Source organism: Balaenoptera physalus (assembly GCF_965194825.1).
Source record: "Balaenoptera physalus genome assembly, chromosome: 11".
NCBI classification, from domain to species: Eukaryota; Metazoa; Chordata; class Mammalia; order Artiodactyla; family Balaenopteridae; genus Balaenoptera; species Balaenoptera physalus.
Genome location: NC_138896.1, coordinates 8,000,204 through 8,022,161, shown reverse-complemented (window position 1 = coordinate 8,022,161; position 21,958 = coordinate 8,000,204). Strand labels below are relative to the sequence as shown.

The window sequence follows — 21,958 nt, the reverse complement described above, 5'->3', positions numbered from 1 at the left end:
AGAGGTCGCAGAATTATCATGGTAGAACAGGCTGCACTGTTAAGACATTTGAAAATAGGTTTCCTAACACAACATTGTAAATCAATTAAAAAAAAAAGATAACAGGTTTAATATGAGATGGGCCTGACCTGAACTGATGGTGGCATTAGCTACTCTGATATAATTTGCTTCATTCCTCTATTCACAGACAATACAAGGTTTCTCGCCTGCATCTGGTATAGAAAAATGTAGATTAGAACTAGATGTTTGATTTCCTTTTCCTGACCCTCAGGCTCTCTTATGAGAGAACTAGACAGCAGAAGACAGTGGAAACTCACTTGTCACAGTTGAATCCTCAGCATGGAAAAAGTGTGCTTGATCAAAACAGATTATCAGCCTTCTAAGATAGAGGAATTGAACTCCCATAAACACCAGTTCTGAAACTTCAATGCATATGTTGACTGTGTCTCTTATACAATATGGGTTCCTTTTTTTTTTTTTTGGTCCTGAAGGTAAACGCCGTGTCCTGTTGATTGCTTTGCCATGGATGGCTACTTCAGGAGACCCCCCAGGACTGATCTGAGTGACCTGAAGGCCTGAAGACTTGTTACTTAGGTTAGTTAACCAGACTCTGTCCATAGACTTCTGTTTTGAGAGTGTTTAATACATGCTAATCCTTGTCCCAACGAGGCTCGAAGAGCTGAATCCAACAAGGAGAGCTGGACGGACTGTAAAGGATCTTGTCCTGCCCTATAGCATAGGACAGGGTTTCTCAAGCTTGGCATTACTGAAATTTTGGGCTGGACACTTCTTTGCTGTGGAGGTTGTCTGTGCAATGTCCTGACCTCTACCACTACACGCCAGTAGCTTGCCATACCCCAGTTATAACAACCAAGATGTCTCCAGACATTGCCAAGTGTCCCTTGGGGGTAGAATGCCCCCAGTGGAGAACCACTGGAATAGCGCAATGAATCTCAAACCTTAGAGGGCATCAGAACTGCCTGGAAGGCTTGTTAAAACACAGATTCAGTAGGTCTGCATGGGACCTGAAGATTTCAGTTCTAAAAAGTTTCTAAGTAATGCTGCTGTTGATGGTACAGATGCCACACTTTGAGAACCACTGGCATTGGGAAATTCCTAACTGGTTCAATCTAGTTCTACCTGGGACAATGGTAAGGTTCTCCATTCATGTTCCCCATCCCAAAAGAAGGTGTGCAAGGCCCCACTTTCCTACAGAGCCCTGACCTGTTCAGGTATCCATCCTCCTCATACAGCCATGTGCTTTGGGGGCCAGCATCATATCTGGCTCTAGGGAATGGCTCTTGTGCGATCTGAGACATGCAGTGGTCCCAATCCTCTTGCTAGAGATTGGTTTAGGTAGAGACATATGATAAAATTCTGGCTAATGAGATGTGAGGAGAATTTTTCCTCATTTTTTAAAAAAATTTTATTTTATTTTTTTTATTTTTGGCTGTGTTGGGTCTTCGTTTCTGTGCGAGGGCTTTTCTCTAGTTGTGGCAAGCGGGGGCCACTCTTCATCGCGGTGCGCGGGCCTCTCACTATCGCGGCCTCTCTTGTTGCGGAGCACAGGCTCCAGACGCGCAGGCTCAGTAGTTGTGGCTCACGGGCCTAGTTGCTCCGTGGCATGTGGGATCCTCCCAGACCAGGGCTCGAACCCGTGTCCCCTGCATTAGCAGACAGATTCTCAACCACTGCACCACCAGGGAAGCCCCCCTCATTTTTTAAAAGGAGAAACAGAAGACAGATACCTTCTCTTTCTCTGGACATTAGGTTTAGATATAATGCTCAGTACTGTTGCAGCTACCTTGTGACAGTTAGGGGAACAAACTGAAGGCAGTGCCGATCAACTGGAAATGGCAATGAAGGAAGATGTAAGGAAACTGGATCCATGATAACGGCACTGAGCTGTTGAATTAGCTAACCCTGGAGTCTCTGTACATCTAGACGTTATGTACGATAATGTATTTTTTTAACATCTTTATTGGAGTATAATTGCTTTACAATGTTGTGTTAGTTTCTGCTTTATAACAAAGCGAGTCAGCTACATGTATACATATATCCCCATATCCCCTCCCTCTTGCGTCTCCCTCCCACCCTCCCTATCCCAACCCTCTAGGTGGTCACAAAGCACTGAGCTGATCTCCCTGTGCTATGCAGCTGCTTCCCACTAGCTATCCATTTTACATTTGGTAGTGTATATATGTCCATGCCACTCTCTCACTTCGTCCCAGCTTACCCTTCCTCCTCCCCGTGTCCTCAAGTCCATTCTCTACGTCTGCGTCTTTATTCCTGTCCTGCCCCTAGGTTCGTCAGAACCATTTTTTTTAAGATTCCATATATATGTGTTAGCAAACAGTATTTGTTTTTCTGTTTCTGACTTACTTCACAATGTATTTTCTTACTCTTTAATCCACTCTGAATTTTTGTAATTTGTAGCAGAAGTATCCTAACAGATCCAGTTTGCATGTGCAAAGACCTTGGTGTCCTTGAATCAAAAGGAGACCAGTCAGTGTGTCTAGAGCTGTACTAATATGGTAGCCCCATGTGGCTATTGAAATTAAAAAAAATTTTTTTTTGGCCGTGCTGCATTGCTTGCAAGATCTTAGTTCCCTGACCAGGGATCGAACCCGGGCCCCTGCAGTGGAAGCACAGAGTCCTAACCACTGGACCTCCAGGGAATTCCTGAAATTTAAATTTTAATTAATGAAAATTAAAAATTCAGTTTCTCTCTTACACTAGTCACATTTCAAGTGTTCAATAACCACACGTGTCTGGGGCTACCGTCTTAGCCAGTGCAGATTACAGAACATTTCTATCACTGCATAATGTTTTATGGTATAACATTGGCCTAGAGCATCAGGGGAAGAGGGGCCTGAGGTGAGGTGCGAGCAGGGTTTCTCAGCTGTGTTCATTACAGCTCCCTTTCTGGAGCCCTTTAGACACCTTTCCCCCAACCATCCCCCACCCCCCGTGAAATGTTAATTCCATAGCTATTCTATATACTCTATATCTGTGTTTTATACATTGAAAAAGTTAATTCCCTTTCTTCACTCTCCAGAACCAATTTTTGCCTCCTTGGGGAAGATATTTTCCCCTGTTGAGAATGCCTGGGTTAGTGTGTTAGTCATGAACAAGTTCAGGCAGGAATTTTAGGTCACTGTAAAGAATTTGGATTTTATTAAAACTATATTGGGAAGCAACTAAAGGACTCTAAGGTGGGGACTCACGTGGTCTGTTTTTTGTCTTCCGACTATCACTTGGCTGCTTCATGGGGCACAGCTTGGAGGGAGATGGCAGCAGAGGAGGGGAGACCAGTAAGGAAACCTGCAGCTGCCCTGGGAGAGAGGCTGGAGGTTCATCCTGGGGGCGTAGCTGTGGATTTGGAGAGAGGGGGAGAAATTTGAGGTACCTTTTGGAGATGACATGGCAGCTCTTAATGATTGTAGTGAGACAGATAGGAGGCGTCTAGAATTACCCCAGGGATTTTGGCTTGAGTAATGGCATGGACAGTGGTTCCACTGACTGAAGTGGAGAAAACTGGGAGAGCAGTAGGGTGGCGAGGGTTGTTATGGGTGCGTTAGAATGGAGATGCCTGTTAGCCATTGGGCAGGGACTGCTGGAACATTCTGAGATGTATCTACTCCACCAGTGTCTTTTTTTTTTAATATATATAAATTTATTTATTTATTTATTTTTGGCTGCGTTGAGTCTTTATTTCTGCACACGGGCTTTCTCTAGTTGCAGCAAGCGGGGGCTACTCTTTGTTGCGGTGCGCAGGCTTCTCACTGCGGTGGCTTCTCTTGTTGCGGAGCACGGGCTCCAGGGCACGCGGGCTTCAGTAGTTGCGGCACGTGGGCTCGGTAGTGGTAGCTCGCAGGCTCAGTAGCTGTGGTGCATGGGCTTAGTTGTTCTGCGGCATGTGGGATCTTCCCTGACCAGGGATCAAACCCGTGTCCCCTGCATTGGCAGGCGGATTCTTAACCACTGTGCCACCAGGGAAGTCCTTCCATCAGTGTTTTGATTCCACCTCTGCTGGAAGCTTGCAGGAGTGAGGAATCCATCCCTTTCCACCTTCTCAGCCAAATATGGACCATGACTGAGACAGCTGTACCAGGGGACCCACCGAGAGAGAACCTTGTTATATGCATGTCTTATTTAACCAGAGTCGCCTCTAATAGGAGGAAACAGGCTAAAGGAAGAGCTTCTGTAGAAATTGAACAAGTGGCAGGACAGGCTTTGCACCTTTATTCTTTAAGTTCGAAGTACCAAAATGATGGGGACTTTTTAATATTAGAGAAAAAAACTCTAGTCGACATACTATGAATGTGGCCCTAGTTGCATGCTCTGTTATCCCTAATCAGGCTTTCATAATAGCTAACCTCCCTTGCTGAGGTTCCTCTTTCTATTTGCCCAACCCAAAGGAGAGAGGGATGGGATTTTTTTTCTAGTGCTCTTAAGGCAGTTACATTAGTGGCCCCAGGTGAGTGGCTATGCCCTTGTGCAGTCCCTTCTTACGTGGATGCAAGGCTTGACCATGTCGACCTGCTTTAGCCAACGGACCATCAGCAAATGTGATGCAAACAGGGACTTGATAAGCACTTTCACACTGGGGTGTTTCTCTTTTGGGACACTTCCACCATCATGTGAAGAAGCCCACTCAAGCCTAAGGATAAAAGGCCCTATGGAGGAGAACAGAGGTGCCCTAGGAAATAGCCACTAGACAGCCGCACTCACGGTCCGCTGACTATAACCCCATGAGTGATCCCAGGTGAGACCAGCAGGGGGGCCCAGCCCATAGTGTTGACCCTATTTAACATGTCTTAAAAAGATTACACTATGATTTGGCAGTGAAATGAAAAGGGCACAGACGCAGATCAACAGGGCAAAAATTTGAATTTAGTGAGGCAAATATTTGTCGTTAGAGAAATGACCACAAACTCATGTTTTCTTGCATATTTGTTGTAAAGAAATAACCAATTTGTTTCATTTATATCAATCTTGTATATAAAGAAAAAGGAAAATATGGTTTTAAAAATATGTGTCTAAATGGAGCTAGAACAGAGGTTGGCTAGATAATAAAGATTTTTTGTCCATGCTGTCTTTGACCCAACTGCTCAAGTCTTCCAGAGGAAGTATGGTGCAAAAGCAGCCCTAGACTACAGGTAAACCAGTGAGCTTGGCTGTGTTGCAATCAAACTTTATTTATAAGAACAGATGACAGGCTGGATTTGGCCCACGAGCTGTAGTTTGCCAACCCCTGTCCTACAGGAACCCCTTTAAAAAGTTTTAAGTAAAAATTTTAAGTGGTAAGAAAACATTGTCATAGTTTAATTGGCAAGGTTTGTGTTTCTCAGTGATAAAATAAACTACGGGGCTTATCATCAGCGGTATTTCAGATTCAGTAAAACACAGTGTATGAGAATTCCCTGGTGGTCCAGTGGTTAGGACTCGGTGCTTTCACTGCCAGGGCCCGGGTTCAGTCCCTGGTTAGGGAACTAAGATCCTGCCAGCTGCATGGTGCCGCCATAAAATAAAATTAAATAAAAATTAAATAAAATGTGCAGCCATAAAATAAAATAAAATACAGTGTATAGGTATATATATGTTTAAGAAACACGGTATCACATAATCTGGCTTAATGGGAATAAATAGCCAGAAGTTAGCAGGTGCTTTAAAGTTGTGGGCGGCATTGGAACCGTAACTTAATTTGTTGGGTCTGTGTATAACATGACACGCAGAACTTGATGAAGTATGATTAAGGTCTGGATTTAGAATAAGATAAGAACTCAGTGAAGGACAAAATTAAAGCATCAGCATAAATTCATACATGTTGAAGGGGCTCCTGCTATGATGTGGAGCAGCCCACGCTGCCTCCGACATCACTCTGCTTATCACCAATAGTCCTATAAAACGATAAATACCCAGCATAAGTGTGAAGGTTACCTTATATTCTCCATCACTGACTATAACTCAGAAGGTAGCAAATGCTGGACTGTGGGCCACAGAAAGCCAGACTGGCCGGATGTCTCTGTTGGAGAACGATGACTCTTTCAGAATTTTGGGGTTAACAATGATGGGGATAAAAAGTCTCGTGTGAACAGAGAGGCTCCCTTTCATGGCGGTGACCAGCCAGTGGCAAAATGAGATGAACAACAATGATTACTGCCAAATGGAACAAATTACAGCTGCAAAAAGGGCCAAGTGCTCTAAATCCTAAAAAGAGAGTGATGACAAAAAGATAGACGTTTACATAATGTTCACATGGTTTATAAATATCAGGGGTCGGTGCAGATAGCGAGGCGCTTCTACTAAAGTTCTGGGTAACAGCGGTATGATCAGTCATTGATTGTTGTGGCCTCAGACCTGTTCCAGTTATTCTGTTGAGAGTTGACAGTAAGTGACCTAACTGATTGTGATAAGCTCCTGTTAGGCCTATGTGGGGAGCAGTGTGGGTCATAGATCATCAACAGTGGACGTTGTAGTTGTGTTTGTGATTATCTTGTCCACGGAGATGAGCCCCTGAGAGTAAGGGCAATATTTCTGTGCTGCAAGTAGGGAGATAAGAGAGCAAAAGAAACCTTGTACTTATCACTGGTTGATGAACATTGCTTGGAAAAATGTCTGAATTTCTGGTGCTGCTATGTTTTGCTGTATTAAGAGAAAACCGCTAGGTCAATGGGATGGAGTCCCCAGCGTCTGATGAGGCAACTTTAGGATGGTGTGGATCCGTAGTCAATAGATCCTTGCTTCTGACTGAGTAGCCTTCATAGGGATGGGGTCTGGAAGGACGAGGCTGCTCCTTGTGATGAAAGAGGGGGGACATAATTGAGGGCTGCCCTGATTGCTGTAGGGCACTTTGAGACCTGGGTATGCCTCAGCTTCCCCTGAAAGAACCACAGTGGGGATTTCAGGAGCTGAGTCCAAAGGTCAGTAGGAGTCCTACAGTTATTGAGATGTGACCTGACTTAAAGACAAGGATGGGCAACTAGAGGCAGAGGACATGTGGCTGGCATCACTACTTCCGTTATCCCCAGTACCTTCGATAAGCAAGCTTCTGCCTCCAGAGTCTGGATGTTGTATCCTGGGCACCTGGTTTTGTCTGCCCTGCCTACCTGTCCTAGGAAGTGCTTTTCTGACTCAAATCTTGAGATTCTAGTGAGCCCTTTCCTATTACTGACCCTTCCCCTCTGGCCGCAGTTGATGACTGGTCCAGCAGTGGGCTGCAACCCAGCCTACGCCATGGTCCCTGCTTCAGCTGATGGATCAGGATGATCTCATGACCTAAGTTGGACTCATCAGTTTTTCCCTGGAATTTCTGAAGAAACCTCAGTCCTCCTCTGGTGGTGAAACTGGGAGAGAGAGGGCCCAGGAGCAGCTGTAGCAATGTTCCTGCTGTGAGTAAAGTTAATTTATGGAGAGACGCAGATAACAAGGCTAGAGGGACAGAGTCATGTGGTGTTTCACTCTCTAGGTTTTCATTTTCTGCACCCCTGTTTTTTTTCAGGAATCACAAAGCTTCCAATACAGTTCCCCTTGTTGGTGCGATTTCCTTCACAGGAACCCAAAGTGTCCTGATTTAATCAAGTTCTTAATTTGCCAGCCCACGTGGGCGGGTTAGAAAAGCTGATGTTCTCCACTTCCATTCCTCTAGTTAACTCCCTCCTAAGCCGCATGTTATTCCATCTCTACAGTTTTCTCAGGGTCAGCTCATCCATTCCCATTCCATTCTGCTCTATGCATCCTGTGCAAGAAATTCACATTTATTTTTGCAGCTCAGGCCTTTCTTTTGAGCTCCACATTAAGTGTACTGCTTACTTTGATTCTTTACCTTGGGTGTCCAATAGGTGTTCCCAAATTACTGTGTTTGTAATGGGCTGTACTCAGTTTTACCTGTGTTAATAACTGTCACATTCTATCAAATGGTGATAAATACTTGGGGATCCCATGCCCTTAACAGGGAGGGGTTTGGACCTGGAGGAGAGGAGATGGACAACTTCATGAATCACTGCCAGTGAGTCTATCAACTGCATCTGTTTGCAAAAGTAGCGGGGGTGAATCTGAAATAGAATTTTGTGGAAGAATGCACGTTTCAAGCTGAGAAGTTACAGAAATTTACAGCACTAATTGATTCAATAAACAAATATTATTAGACAGGACACTTTGGATTTGCAAGATGAATCAGGCATCTGATCACACCTGAGGAGGCTCATAGCTAAAGCAAGAGAGAACTTCCCAAACTACTAAATTACAAGATAAAATATGATACATGCCCCAGAAATGTACAGAGCATCATGGAAGTTATAATAAAATCAAGGTATAGAAATAAATCTCTATGTGAGGCAGTTGATTTTATTTAAGGCTCTCTTGTCTCAAATTGTACCCTGGTTTCACCTAACCATCTTTGTGGAGCCAATAGGCAAGGGTTTGGATGCCTCAGTACATATTATGAGGGGATTTCCTTAAAGTCATCAGTGGCTTCGTGGCCACCGTGACTGTGCTTCGTGACAGCACCATGTTATGCTATGAACATAGTTGGAAGTCTAGGAAGTGAAGCATTTCCCCTCTTCCAGTGAACCTGCAGTCATTACCTCCCTCCCAAGGAAACTGAATGCTCTTCATCGAGTCCCTTCTGGTTGAGGACCTCCTCTATCCAGGCTAGAACTTTAGAAGCCACATACTTCTCACTTCCTCCCCACAATTCTTCACCGAGACAGAAACCTAGAGTCCCCTAGAGAACATGCTGCCACTCCCTTGGGAAGCCTGATCTCAGAATGTCCTGTTCTCCTCTATCCTTTTTTAAAAATCTCTATTACTCTGTTAGCTGCTATCCTACCCTGTGGGGAAACAGACCTTGTTGGGCTGCACCCCGCAGACCTGCAAGCCTTGTAGTTGCCCAGCCTTGAGACTGAAGAAAGAGCCCAGAGGCAGCAACAGAGACGTCAATGGTTGACTGGACAGGGGATCTTACGTGTCTGAAACAAAGGGTCCTGGAGCGACATCCCACCATGTACAGCAGACGGCAGGCAGGTCGTGGCAACAACCTTTGCTACCCAGGGGAGAAGGAGGCTACCATTTATGGGGGGAATTGACGTCAGGTTGACTCATCAGTTACCAGGGAAACCAGCAGCCAGGCATGTCCCTCACAGCCCCTCAGGTTAATGACCATCACGAGGGCAGCTATTTTCCTTTAATAAATTAGCAGGTGGAGCTGTTCTGGCCTAAGGATTGGAACAATAACGAGCTGGGCCAAGGAGCAAGCAAGTGCACATGAGCAGGTGTATGGGAAGCAGGGACTGTCAAGCAGCAGATGATAAAGAGCAAGAGAACAGCCATCATTTTTTAAAAAAAATTTACTTATTTATTTATTTATTTTTGGCTGTGTTGGGTCTTCGTTTCTGTGCGAGGGCTTTCTCTAGTTGTGGTGAGCGGGGGCCACTCTTCATCGCGGTGCGCGGGCCTCTCACTATCGCGGCCTCTCTTGTTGGGAGCACAGGCTCCAGACGCGCAGGCTCAGCAGTGGTGGTTCACGGGCCCAGTTGCTCCGCGGCATGTGGGATCTTCCCAGACCAGGGCTCGAACCCATGTCCCCTGCATTGGCAGGCAGACTCTCAACCACTGCGCCACCAGGGAAGCCCGAGAACAGCCATCTTGAGTGGCCTGACCATACAGACCTGAAAGGCTCCTGGGCTCTGACCACACAGTGGCGGTGGGGGGATGATTCAGGGTGGAAGGCACAGGGCTGGAAGGGGACACGGATGCTTCTGTTTGTCAAAAGAACTCTTTACCTAGATGGTAGGGAATCGTTATAAGCGGTGGCATGGCATGGTTAGATCTGTGGCTTTAAAAGAAGACTTGGTAATGGTGTAAAGGAAGAATTTAAAGGATAAAGACGGCTTTACCTGACAACCCAGTGGTGAATTCACGGGGCACAGCAGTAAAGGATGAGAGAAAATGACTCTAGGAAGGGGCTGGTTGAGCTGATTAGAGAAAAAGGGAAAGGTAGCAAGGCTCAGGCGTTTTTATGAGAACAGCAGGTGAAGGTAACAGAAATGAAGTGATGTTACTTGGCGTAGGGAGAGGAAAATACTGGATTAATTTTGCTTCTTGATAAAGCGAATCACGGGAAGAGGTGTGGGCACACCGACACATCCGCATACTCATTGTGGCTCATCTCAGAGTTCCACATGGAAAGCTGGCACAACGAAGGGGACATCGATTATCTCTTCTAAGTACCGGGCAGACATACTGTTTCCCAAACTGGGATCTACGGAACACTAGAGTTACAAGAAAAGATATTAAATAGATGAACTACCAAAAATGGGACTGGTGATTCTGTGGCCAAAATAAGTTCAAGAAATACTGCGTATTACAAGATGAAAGGCTCTGGACATCTCCCACTTGGATGGGACCAGAGAACCCCCTTGCCCATCACACCTTTACAGGGCCTGGTGTTGAAAGAGCATCATGTTTTAAATGAGACACTTAGTGCACTGGGAGTGTGTCCTGCAAACCGGCGCTGGTCCACCAACCGCTCACCAGTCTGCAGCAAGATCAATGCAGAAACTGTGTGGGTTTGGAAACTCTGACAGCACTCTTGATGGTGCGACATCCAAGCGCCATTTTATTTTTCTAATAATGCATTTCATTCTCTTTTACAAAGATATCACTCCACCACTGACCAGCGGGAGAAAACTGGCTTTTCTTCACAGATGGTTAAGAAACACTTTTAAAAAGAGCAATGGCCAAGAGAAATTGTTCTCCCAGACATTTCGATTTGATGGATTAGAAATTTTTTTAAAAAGTGAGATCTACGTACGATGGCCAACTTTTTGCTTCACCACTTAAACGACTTCCATCACCTGTTCCCGTCATTTCATTTATTTTTATTTTTTATTTTTTTATTTTTAATTTTTGGCCGCACCGCAGGGCTTGTGGGATCTCAGTTCCCTGACCAGGTGTTGAACCCCGGCCACGGCAGGAAAGCGCTGAATCCTAAAAACTAGACTACCAGGGAACTCCCCCATCATTTTATTTTTATTTTATTTTTAATTTTATTTATTTATTTATTTTTGGCTGCGTTGGGTCTTCCTTGCTGTACGCGGGCTTTCTCTAGTTGCGGTGAGCGGGGGCTACTATTCATTGCGGTGCGTGGGCTTCTCATTGCGGTGGCTTCTCTTGCCACAGAGCACAGGCTCTAGGCGCATGGGTTTCCGTAGCTGTGGCACGTGGGCTCAGGAGTTGTGACTCATGGGTTTAGTAGTTGTGGCTCACGGGCCTAGTTGCTCCGCGGCATGTGGGATCCTCCCGGACCAAGGCTTGAACCCATGTCTCCTGCATTGGCAGGCGGACCCTTAACCCCTGTGCCACCAGGGAAGACCCCATCGTTTCATTTTTAAATATGGCATCTTAATATGCAAACAAAAGAGGAAAGAGTTAATTTCAAAGAAAGACCAGTTCTTTAAATTTTAGAAATCAAGCTTTATGAAAAACTTGCTCTTCTTTTCTTCTCATTTTGCCAAGGACCAGTGAGACTTTGTCACACAGTGGCATTCTCCGTGGACCAACCTTGGACAGTGGTTGGAAAACTGAATCTTGAGAAATCTGATAAGTCAGTCCTCTCTCTCATCCTCCACTTTCATGAAGCAACAGGAAGGAGTGTAGACTCAGAGCAAGGGTAGCCAATTCAGCCTGTGACCTACTTTGTATTTCCTGCAAGCTGACTATGGTTTTTACATTTTACATTTCTACATTCAAAGTGTTAAAAACAAAAACGAAAAAACCCCAAAAAACCCCACAAAAACAAAGAACATATGACAGAGTCCATACGTGGCCGGCAAAACCTAAAATATTTATTTTCAGGCCTTTCGTAGAAAATGGTTGCTGGTTCTTGGTGTAAATGGCTGGGACATACCAATAAATATCAAAAACAATTGAAGAAAACTGAAACATGAAAGAGAAACCCCCAATTCAATAAAGAGAAGCACTACCACCTAAGAAAACAGTTAATAAACAAAAGAAAACTGAAGTAAAACTATAGAGACATGCAGTTTTGGGTCCTTATACTTGCCAATTAGTACTAGGATCAGCTTGTAAAATCCTGTTAAGAATTCTGCAGTGAAAACCTCTATAGTTTATCTGAAGTTGTTTATGACCATATCACTATTTGCTATTATTCACCTCTAAGAATTTTTTGTCCTTAACAAATGTGTACCCAGAGTTTAGCAACAAGACCACTACAGTAAACCTGTCAGTGCGAGGTACATTGTGTGTATGTAAGTTTATGAGATGGTCTCTGTAGTAGATGGCTACTTCAAATTTATTCCTTGAATGATACAATTATATTAACTTTTTCTCTTATTTTGTAACCTTTGGACATTCTAACTTGAAAGACTAAATATAGATTATAAAATGAATGTGGAAATTTCAAAAAAAAAGAATTCTGCAGTGATATTTATTGGAACTGCATGGAATTTATAAATTTATTGGGAGGTAATTATTTAATTCAATTAAAATATTGAATCTTTCAATCCATGAAAATAGTAGAGCACTCCATTTTTTAAAATAATTATTTCCTTTTAAAAATAATTTTATTTATTTATTTTTGGCTGCATTAGGTCTTCGTTGCTGCACGTGGGCTTTCTCTAGTTGCAGCAAGCGGGGGCTACTCTTCGTTGCGGTGCACGGGCTTCTCATTGTGGTGGCTTCTATTGTTTTAGAGTGTGGGCTCTAGGCACGCAGGCTTCAGTAGTTGTTATAGCACTCCATTTTTAAGTCTTTTATAAAATTTATAAATTTATATGTTAAAGTCTGTCCATCTTTTGTTAGATTTACCCTTAATAATTTATGGGTCTTTATTATTGCTTGAAATATTCTTTGCTGGTATATATAAACACCATTCACTTATATGTAATGACCTTATATTCAGCAACCAGCTGATTTTATTTACTAATTCTAGTAGCTTTCCTATAGGCTCTTAGCTTATTAACCTTCTAGACAATCACACTGTCTGAAAATAATGGCAAATTAATTTCTTTTCCAATTCTTATACAAGTTTTTTCTTTTTCTTACCTTATTCAGGTGACTACAATTTCACTGAAAATGTTGAATATAGGATTGGTAGTGGACATCCGTATCACAGACTTTAAAGGAAATCCTTCTGAGATTCCACCATTAAGAATAATGTGTTTTCAAAAAAAATTAAAAATAAAAAAATAAAAAGAATAATGTGACTAAAAATAGAACTACCACATGACCCAGCAATCCCACTACTGGGCATATACCCTAAGAAAACCATAATTCACAAAGGTACATGTACCACAATGTTCATTGTAGCACTATTTACAATAGCCAGGACATGGAAGCAACCTAAATGTCCATCGACAGGTGAATGGATACAGAAGATGTGGCACATATATACAATGGAATATTACTCAGCCATAAAAAGGAATGAAACTGAGTTATTTGTAATGAGGTAGATGGACCTGGAGTCTGTCATACAGAGTGAAATAAGTCAGAGAGAGAAAAATACCATATGCTAATGCACATATATGGAATCTAAAAAAACGGTACTGATGAACCTAGTGACAGGGCAGGAATAAAGATGCAGAGATAGAAAACGGACTTGAGGACTCAGTGGGGGAAAAGGGAAGCTGGGATGAACTGAGAGAGTAGCACTGACATATATACACTACCAAACATAAAATAACTAGCTAGTGGGAAGCTGCTGCATAGCACAGGGAGATCAGCTCGGTGCTTTGTGACCACCTAGGGGGTGGGATAGGGAGGGTGGGAGGGAGGCTCAAGAGGGAGGGGATATGGGGATATATGTATACGTATAGCTGACTCACTTTGTTGTACAGCAGAAACTAACACAACATTGTAAAGCAATTATACTCCAATAAAGATAAAAAAAAAAAAGAATAATGTGTTTGCAGTAGGTTTTTTGGTAGGTAGTTATAAATTCAGCTTATCTGTGAGTTTTCTCATTTAGCCTCATCTCCTTTGTCTCTCTGGACCCAAACCAGGTTCATAGACATTCTTATTGCCTGTCCAGGCACCTTGGACTCATTAGTGTAAAAAAGAGAAGGCTTTTTGGTTTTATACCTCTGAGAATGTCTCCTCACCTTAGAGAAATCTTCTTTGCTGGCTCTTTTGGAGATTTGTAGAAATACACATCTCCTGTCTGCTTCCTCTCACATGCAACAGTATTCCATCTTTGCTGCTTTGGAAACCCTTCTGCATACTTTGTGGTTTAGAGTTTCAATTTCTTTTAGTTTCATCAAAGTTAGAATTTCTAGTTCTCATTCTCCTTGTGGTTTTTGCATATCATCCATGAAAGGAGATTACTAAGCACTTTATCGATGTCTTCCAAAGAATCACAGCGGATTCTTATCAGAAATTTACAAGCTGAGGGACTTCCCTGGTGGCTCAGTGGTTAAGAATCTGCCTGCCAATGCAGGGGACATGAGTTTGAGCCCTGGTCTGGGAAGATCCCACACGAGCAACTAAGCCCGTGTGCCACAACTACTGAGCCTGCATGCCACAACTACTGAAGCCCATGCGCCTAGAGCCCATGCTCCGCAACAAGAGAAGCCACTGCAATGAGAAGCCCACGCACGGCAACGAAGAGTAGCTCCCGCTCGCTGCAACTAGAGAAAGCCTGCGCACAGCAATGAAGACCCAACGCAGCCAAAAATAAATAAATAAATTAATTAATTAATTAAAAATAAAGTTACCATGATTAAGACTTTATAAAAAAAAAGAGGCATACATTTAAAAAAAGAAAGAAATTTACAAGCTGATCCTAGAAAGATCACGGTTTTGACTAGATTGATAAGTGTTGATTATGAAGGATAAATAAGGTTTCTGCTGTACTCAAAGGGCAGAGAGGATTATGCTTGGAACTTGGCTTGTGGTACCACCATGTCCAGGGGTACAAGTTAATAGGAGCTCAGTTCCACCTTATACAGCTGTGCCATGAAGGTCAGAGTTCCTTCAGAAATGATGACTTCAGTCATATCACCAAGATGAAGCTTAAGCAAGTGAGGTTTTGGGTGTTTTTGTTTTGCTAGTTGGTTGGCTTTTTGGTAACTTTTCATGTTAATATATTTTCATACTTACAGAAAAGCTAAAGTAATAGTACAAGATCCACCAATTGTTTGTATATGTTCCATTTGCTTTACTATTCTGTGTGTATGTGTCGTGTACATATTTTGAACCATTTGAGAGTATGTTGGAGACATCATGCTACCTTACACTCTAAACACCTTGGTACTTCCTCAGTAAAAATAATTTTTTTTGTATAATCAGGAAATTTAAAATTGACACAATAGTATTATCTAATCCATAATCTGTATACTATTTTTTTTTCTATTTTCCCAGTAATGTCCTTTATAGCTTTCCTTTATACCTCCAGTTTAGGATCTAATCCAGGATCATGTGTTGCATTGATTTTCATTTCTCATTAATCTCCTTTAATCTAGGGCCGTGCTAGTTATTTTCTACAATGTTGCTCAATTTGGGTTTGTTTGATGTTTTCTCATGACTACAAATTCAGTTTATTCAGTTTAGGGACACCACTAAAGTGATGTTATGTCCTCAGTGCTTTCTATCAGATTGACGTGAGTCAGTCTGTCCCAGGGTTATGTAACTTTTTATGTAACTTATATCCCAGTGTAACCTTTTCCCCCCCTGCTGTGCAGCACCACTTGCAGGATGTTAGTTCCCTGACCAGGGATCGAACCTGTGTCCCCTGCAATGGAAGGGCAGAGTCCTAACCACTGGACCACCAGGGAATTCCCAGTGATATAACTTTGATCACTTGATTAGATGATGTGTTTAGGCTTTTTTTTCACTGTAAAGTTACAATTGAATGCTTAAAATTAATAAGTAATCTATGGGGAGATATTTTGAAACTATGTAAGTATTCTGTTCCTTGTCGAACTTTCACCCATTAGTTACAGCAACCATTCATGATTTCCTAACTCCATTATTCCTTCTGTATTTATTAGTTGGTCTTTTACTATAAGAGCTTTCCCTTCTCTTCCATTTAGGTGTGTATATATGTATGTATATATGCATGTATGGATTTATGGACTCTTAGTTATTGAATTACAACCTATTACTCTCATATTTATTTGGATGCTCAAAGTGTCCCAGATTAGCCAGCAGGAGCCTCTTGAAGGTGACTTCTGTGCCTTTTTATATGTTCTCATTATTCTCTGAGCACTACCCTAATTTCTGGTGCTACACTATGTTGCAGACATACTTTCACTGCCCAAGCACGGGAACCAACTTTTTCTTCAAGGATCTCTTGACTCGCTGGATTTTCAACAAAGCCAAGAAATACATTGGTAAAGGCAAGTCTCAAGATCCAACTACAGTCTTTGTGATCAATTGCAGAGAGCAAAACTGTAGTCTCAAAATCTTCCCTCTGTGGAGAGGTCTTGCCTGACAGCCTAATCTATGGGAAACCCACTCTCTCCACATCTGTTGACCTCTGTCACTTCACCCTGTTTTATTTTCTTCACAGTAACACTTAATCACTATCTAAAATTATCTTGTTTGTTCATATATTTTTGTAATTTTTCTATCCCTTCAACTACGATATAAAGGATCTGCCAGTCTTAATACACGGCTGTATACCCAGAACCTGAAACTGGCACAGTGCATTTGTTAAATATAGAGAGGAATGAGTGGAAGCTTCCTGCTCAAAAACATCCTATGAAAACACAACAACATTTCTTTACCCCCATTTTATACTGTGGAAGTTTTTCAAATGGCATTTGCCCAGATTCCCACCATCCCTTAGAAAAATTTCTTGATCACATATCCAGGTAGGAAAATTTCCATGTATGGTAATGACTACAACATCAGTGTTTTAGTAAATTTCCTAGATTTTCAAATATTTCTCTACCAGCCTGTTATGTATTTAAGTCACTCCGTTGCTTTTTGTAGCTGTTATCCCCAAAGAATCTCATGTTATTACTGTGGTTATTTTTTAAACCATCATTCTTCCACTGGGTCATCTGTGATACACAGCCGTGCAATTGGAAAGTCTAATTCGGGTACTTCCTGCTGAGTCCTCTGTGAAAGCCACCATGGAATGCTAATCATGGAGTTATCATGCCTCACCTGCTCAGAGGTATGTGGCAGGGGATCACAAAAGGTGTTAAGCACCAGAGTTTCAACGTGCGGACCTGGCAGTAATCAGTGCTTTTCCTCCTTGCTCTTCACGACCCATTACACCTATTTAGTAAAATCCTAAGAAAATGAATCTAGAGTTTCCCAACCAGTGATCTGTCAGACGCAGGACACATTTTAACTGCCCTACCCCTGCTTCCTTCCCCACCATTTTCTTAGTGGTGTGACTATGGATTTGCTCTCCTCCCCCATCCTTTTATCTCATTTCCATAGTCTAGAATAGAGAATGTACAGAATTTTCCTTTTCACAGTGCAATTTTCACTGTAAATATCATTTGAGACCAGTCCCTTGCTGTCATTTGGTTTAATGTGATGGCACTACACGTTACTGGGACTCACCTTACCCATCTGGTCTGTCCTGTGCAAAGGTGAAAGTCACCTGGCTCCGACTCTCAACACACAGTCAGCATAGAATTAAAAACCAGACAAAACTGGTTTTGATCATTGAACTTTGGTTTTCTCTGCAGTCTAAAGTTATTTTAAAATAAAACCTTTTAGAAAGCCATCGAGGGGGCTTCCCTGGTGGCTCAGTGGTTGAGAATCTGCCTGCCAATGCAGGGGACACGGGTTCGAGCCCTAGTCTGGGAAGATCCCACATGCCACGGAGCAACTAGGCCCGTGAGCCAGAATTACTGGGCCTACGCGTCTGGAGCTTGTGCTCCACAACGGGAGAGGCCGTGATAGTGAGAGGCCCGCGCACCGCGATGAAGAGTGGCCCCCGCTTGCCACAACTGGAGAAAGCCCTCGCACAGAAACGAAGACCCAACACAGACAAAAATAAAAAAATAAATAAATAAAAATTAAAAAAAAAAAGAAAGCCATTGAAAACCTTCCATTGTTGCCTTGTGTACAGCTGATGCCCTGAAGCTCACTAATAATTAATTCACTTTAATAGAAATAAAGGGCTTGAAGTTCATAAATAATTCACTTTCACCTTGCACTAACTTTTTCAACTATTTCTCCTAACAGCCTCAGCTCCTATCACATGCCTGAGATTCACTTTTACAGTTTGACACATGATGCTGGCCATTGGTTTCTGAATTTTGCCTTCTTTTCATAAGAACCCTTTTGTTTGGGACCATTCAGCCCCCAGTATCCTTCCCAAGAGGTCGGGCAGGCCTCCTGGGCTGGCTCCCAAGGACTCACCAAAGTTAATCTTCCCGGCAAACACCACGGAAGCCCACCACTTTCAAAGCTTGTAGGCGTTCCTCGCGGAAAAGTGAGCGTGGTCAGCGGCACCTCTTACTCTCCTCCTTTCAGAGATATCACTGTTAGTCTTCTTTCCGAGGTCAGAACTTGGTCCCGGGAGGTTGACCTCCAGTGTCTTTCCATTGGCTTGACCTCTTAAGCCCTTAGCCATCCTGACCAGAAGAGGGAGTAGTCACAATAGGAAACTTCTAGTTCTGGCATTAGTCTTCTCAAACTCCAGTTATTTGCTTAGTCTGTTCAAGTGAATCTCTGCTCCCGTTTCCCACTTGGCATAGACTGCTATGCATAGACTGCTATCCTAAATTCTTTTATAAAATTATTATTTATTTATTTATTTGGCTGTGCTGGGTCTTAGTTGTGGCACGAGGGATCTTCGTTGCTGCATGTGGGATCTTTAGTTGGTGCATGTGGGATCTTTAGTTGCGGCGTGTGGGATCTAGTTCCCTGACCAGGGATCAAACCCAGGCCCCCTGCATTGAGAGCACGGAGTTTTAACCACTGGGCCACCCGGGAAGTTCCTGCTATCCTCAATTCTTACTGTGTAAAAAGATTAACAGTGGTGACCTTTCCTTCTTATCTTTTGAAGTAATATGTGCAAAGAAAAAAATTTTTTAAACCAAAGTCACTCATAATTCCATTAAGCAACTAAAAAGAGATAGCAACTGGGGTTTAAAAAAAAATTAGAATCATAATATATTTTTATTTATACTTATTTTCTGGTATTGTGATTCTTAGCTCAATAAAGGATATCTACCAGAAATCTACTTCAAACCTCCAACATCACGTACCAGAGTTAAACATGCCTTTTAATGTTGGGAACAACTCAAGAACAGCTGCTATCACTGCTACCATTTAAAATTGTTTTGCAAATTTCTGCGTGTCGGAAGACAAGAAAAAGAAGGAATAGGTAAAACTGTTATTTATTTTAAAGAATTTTTTATTTTTATTCTTTCAGATTCTTTTCCTTTATTGTTTATTACAAGGTATTGGATATAGTTCCCTGTGCTATACAGAAAATCTTGTTGTTTATCTATTTTGTATATATTGTTATGTATTTGTTAATCCCTCCTAATTTATCCCTCTCCCCCTCTTTCCCCTCTGGTAACCATAAATTTGTTTTCTATGTCTGTGAGTCTGTTTCTGTTTTGTAGATAAACTCAGTTGTATTAATTTTTAGATTCCACAGATAAGTGATATCATATGATATTTGTCTTTCTCTGTTGGACTTACTCAGTATGATAATCTCAAGATTCATTCATGTTGCTGCAAATGGGAATATTTTGTTCTTTTCTTATTGTTGAGTAATGTTCCATTGTATACATATACCACATCTTTTTTATTCTTTCATCTGTTGATGGGCATTTAGGTTGCTTCCATGTCTTGGCTATCGTAAATAGTGCTACTATGAACATTGGGGTGCATGTATCTTTTCAAATTAGAGTTTTCATCTTTTCTGGATATATGTCCAGGAGTGGGGTTGCTGGATCATATGGTAACTCTATTTTTATTTTATTTATTTATTTTAAAATTTTATTTATTTATTTATTGGCTGCGTTGTGTCTTCGTTGCTGTGCGAAGGCTTTCTCTAGTTGCAGCGAGTGGGAGCTACTCTTCGTTGTGGTGCACGGGCTTCTCATTGCGGTAGCTTCTCTTGTTGTGGAGCATGGGATCTAGGTGCATGGGCTTCAGTAGTTGTGGCACGTGGGCTCAGTAGTTGTGGCTCACGGGCTTCAGTAGTTGTGGCACGCAGGCTCAGTAGTTGTGGCTCGCGGGCTGTAGAGTGCAGGCTCAGTAGTTGTGATGTACGGGCTTCATTGCTCCATGGCATGTGGGATCTTCCTGGACCAGGGCCGAACCCGTGTCCCCTGCATTGGCAGACGGATTCTTAACAACTGTGCCACCAGGGAAGTCCCTATTTTTAGATTTTTGAGGAGCTTCTATAATGTTTTCCATAGTGGCTAAGCCAATTTACATTCCTACCAACAGTGTAGGAGGGTTCCCTTTTCTCCACACCCTCGCCAGCAATTATTATTTGTAGACTTTTTTGATGATGGCCGTTCTGACCAGTGTAAGGTGATACCTCATTGTAGCAAAACTGCTATTTATAGATTAGCACTAGAAAATGCAAGGTGTAACACATTGAGAAACTATTAGAAATAATAAAAAAGTTTAATAAAAGCCACAGACAGGATCAAGATCAAATGTTTTATTTATTTTTTTTTAAAAAAACACGTGCTTTATTTTTTATTTATTTATTTATTATTTTTGGCTGTGTTGGGTCTTCGTTTCTGTTCTAGTTGCGGCAAGCGGGGGCCACTCTTCATCGCGGTGCGCGGGCCTCTCACTATCGCGGCCTCTCTTGTTGCGGAGCACGGGCTCCAGATGCGCAGGCTCAGTAGTTGTGGCTCACGGGCCTAGTTGCTCTGCAGCATGTGGGATCTTCCCAGACCAGGGCTCGAACCCGTGTCCCCTGCATTGGCAGGCAGTTTCTCAACCACTGTGCCACCAGGGAAGAAGCCCCCCCCCCCATTTCTTTATGTATGGGCTCGGAATAATGACTTCCTTCCAAAGAGTGTTGTATGGAAAAAGGGAAAAAGAGTCACTTTACGGTGGAGAAACCTGACAAACACTACTTAAGCCGGGTGACCAAGGCCAGCATCAGCTGTGATAAGCTAAGTTGATAGTGTGTACCCTTCATATCATGTGATGAAAATGGTACTTTACCTCTGTGGTCTTCCTCCTCCAAACCCCCAAATTCAATCTAACCATGAGAAAAACATCAGCCAAAACCAATGGGTGGGGGGCATTTTGCAAAATCTCCAACCAGCACCCTTCAAGATTGTCAAGGTCATCAAAACAAGAAAAGCCTGAGAAACAGTCACAGCCCAGAGGAGACTGTAGAAACATACCTAAACCTAATGCGGCACTTGGATAAGATCCTGGAACAAAAAAAGGATATTAGGTAAAAATTAAGGAAATCTACATAAAGTATGAATATTAGGTAATAGTGATAATGTATCAATATTGGCTCATTAATTGTGCCAAATGTATTATACTAATGTTATATGTTGATTATGTTATATGGGAACTTGGTATTATCTGTAATTTTTCTGTAAAATTAAGACTATTCTAAAAGTAAAAGTTTATTTTTAAAGGGCCCAGAAAAGCAAGGCGCAAAAAGATATAATTTCTATTATACATCTCTATAAGCAACTCATTAAAAAAAAGCCAGTACATGTGTCTTTGTGTATATTTCCATTGTATACACAAGCACGTGTATATAACTGATGTAGAACTATAGAACTGTGTAGTACAATAACCACTAGTCACATGTGGCTAAAAATAAGTAACATTTCCTCAGTCACGCTGGCCACATTTCAAGTGCCCAATGGCTAAATTGAGTGGTTACTATCTTGGACAGTGTAGATACAGAACATTTTCATCATTGCAGAAATTCTTTTGGACAGCACTGCCACAGGATATCACTGCACTGGAAAAGACACTTAACAATATACACCAATCAAGTGATTACTTCTGGAGAAAGGAA

The 21,958-nt window shown here is 42.3% G+C and overlaps 1 long non-coding RNA gene across 2 annotated transcripts; it reads right to left on the bottom strand.

Annotated features, from left to right (window-relative positions):
- Positions 1-1,423: 1,423 nt before the first annotated feature.
- LOC309637997 lies at positions 1,424-19,163 on the bottom strand. Of its 2 annotated transcripts, XR_014250934.1 has the most exons (3): positions 18,349-19,163; positions 8,969-10,274; positions 7,867-7,971 (listed from the first exon to the last, which is right to left on the bottom strand). It is a non-coding gene; the product is annotated as an uncharacterized lncRNA (long non-coding RNA). The 2 variants fall into 2 exon arrangements; XR_014250935.1 differs by lacking the exons at positions 7,867-7,971; positions 18,349-19,163 and adding an exon at positions 1,424-3,372 and having other exon boundaries at positions 8,969-12,746.
- Positions 19,164-21,958: the final 2,795 nt, after the last annotated feature.